A 2,500-nucleotide genomic window follows, 5' to 3' on the forward strand; every position below is an offset into this window, starting at 1 on the left:
CACACACACACACACACACACACACACACACACACACACACACACACACACACACACACACACACACACACACACACACACACACACACACACACACACACACACACACACACACACACACAGAGAAGGTGGAGGGCAAGGGGGTTGAGGCAGAAGCAAAGGAACTGAACCAGTGTTGTTTCTAATGGCCAATTAAGGCAGTCATGCAGGTAGGGTCTAAATCACTGTTATTAGAGTAGAGGGAGAGGAGAGGAGAGAGGGAGAGGAGAGAGGGGGAGGAGAGGAGAGAGAGAGGGGGAGGGAGAGAGAGAGAGAGAGGGGGAGGAGAGGAGGAGGGGAGAGAGAGAGAGGGGGAGGAGAGGAGAGAGAGAAGGGGAGAGAGAGAGAGGGGGAGGAGGGGAGAGAGAGAGGGGGAGGAGAGGAGGAGGAGAGGAGAGAGAGAGGGGAGGAGAGGGGAGGGGAGGAGAGAGAGAGGGGGAGGAGAGAGAGGGGAGGGAGAGAGAGAGAGAGGGGGAGGGGAGGAGAGGAGAGAAGAGAGAGAGAGGGGGAGGAGAGGAGAGAGAGAGAGAGGGGAGGAGAGAAGAGAGAGAGAGGGGGAGAGAGAGAAGAGAGGAGAGGAGAGAGAGAGGGGGAGGAGAGAGAGAGAGAGAGAGAGAGAGGGAGAGGAGAGAGAGAGGGAGAGGGAGAGAGAGAGGAGAGAGAGAGAGGGGGAGGAGAGGAGAGAAGAGAGAGAGAGGGGGAGGAGAGGAGAGAGAGGGGGAGGAGAGGAGAGAGAGGGGGAGGAGAGGAGAGAGAGAGAGAGAGGGGGAGGAGAGGAGAGAGAGAGGGGGGGAGGGAGAGAGGAGGGGGGAGAGGGGGGAGGAGAGGAGAGAGGGAGGAGAGGAGAGGAGAGAGAGAGAGAGGGAGAGGGGGAGGAGAGATAGAGGGGGAGGAGAGGGGAATGAGAGGGGAGGAGAGATAGAGGAGAGGAGAGGAGGAGAGGAGCCACCTAACTAAACCAAACATGTAGATATTACCTCAATCACCTAACCAACTATGTAGATATAACCTCAATCACCTAACCAACTATGTAGATATAACCTCAATCACCTAACCAACCATGTAGATATAACCTCAATCACCTAACCAACCATGTAGATATTACCTCAATCACCTAACCAACCATGTAGATATTACCTCAATCACCTAACCAACCATGTAGATATTACCTCAATCACCTAACCAACCATGTAGATATAACCTCAATCACCTAACCAACTATGTAGATATAACCTCAATCACCTAACCAACCATGTAGATATAACCTCAATCACCTAACCAACCATGTAGATATTACCTCAATCACCTAACCAACCATGTAGATATTACCTCAATCACCTAACCAACCATGTAGATATTACCTCAATCACCTAACCAACCATGTAGATATAACCTCAATCACCTAACCAACCATGTAGATATTACCTCAATCACCTAACCAACCTCATATAATTGTGTTATAGATGTTTTAGAACATGGTCCTAGTACCAGGAATCATTGTATAAAGCTCTGTTATAGTTATTTAATTGTGTTATTTTAGAAAATGGCCCTACTTTTTTAAAACTGCATTAAAGGGCTGGTTAAAGGCCCGTCCTCCGTTCCCCTACTAGAAAGTGTGTGACAGTGTGTGTGTGTGTTGAGACAGTGTTGACACTGATACTACAGTCCACTGAGCTTCCTCTCTCAACTGTTGCTGATTCTGTCACAACACACAGACAGAGAGACAGAGAGAGAGAAGAGAGAGAGAGAGACAGGGACAGAGAGAGAGACAGAGAGAGAGAGAGAGAGAGACAGAGAGAGAGACAGAGAGAGAGACAGAGAGAGAGAGAGAGAGAGAGAGAGAGAGAGAGAGAGAGAGAGAGAGAGAGAGAGAGAGAGAGAGACAGAGAGAGACAGAGAGAGACAGAGAGAGAGAGAGAGAGACACAGACAGAGAGACAGACACAGACAGAGAGACAGACACAGACAGAGAGACAGACACAGACAGAGAGAGAGGAAGAGAGACAGAGAGAGAGGAAGAGAGACAGAGAGAGAGGAAGAGAGACCGAGAGAGAAAGAGACAGAGGGTGAGAGAGTGAGAGATGGAGAGACATAGAGAGAGAGTGAGAGAAACAGAGACAGACAGCGAGACAGAATACGGAGGAACAGTCAGACAGAAGGGAGGGACATCACAGAGGGAACACAGTCCTTCTCTCCTCTCTCTCACCTAGAGACATGTCCTCCTCTCACCCCAGACTCCCCTTCATGTGTTAGAGAGAGACAACTGATGCAGGGGGTCTGTCTGTCTACCGTTCTTTAACACATCGCTGTGTCACAAAGCAGACAACTATTCACTCCCAAATGACACCCTATTGGCTTTATAGTGCACTACTTCTCCCCAGGGCCCATATAGCCCTGGTCAAAAGTAATGCTCTACATAGGGCATATGTAGCCATTAGGGAAGCATGTTCTATCTGAACCAG

The 2,500-nt window shown here is 49.6% G+C and overlaps 1 protein-coding gene across 1 annotated transcript in view; it reads right to left on the reverse strand.

Moving 5' to 3' along the window:
• The window catches only part of LOC124018174 (protein diaphanous homolog 3-like), a 690,151-nt gene that overhangs the window by 131,054 nt on the left and 556,597 nt on the right, over positions 1–2,500 (reverse strand). The window lies entirely within an intron of this gene.

This window comes from Oncorhynchus gorbuscha, unplaced genomic scaffold (assembly GCF_021184085.1).
Source record: "Oncorhynchus gorbuscha isolate QuinsamMale2020 ecotype Even-year unplaced genomic scaffold, OgorEven_v1.0 Un_scaffold_419, whole genome shotgun sequence".
Lineage (NCBI taxonomy): Eukaryota > Metazoa > Chordata > Actinopteri > Salmoniformes > Salmonidae > Oncorhynchus > Oncorhynchus gorbuscha.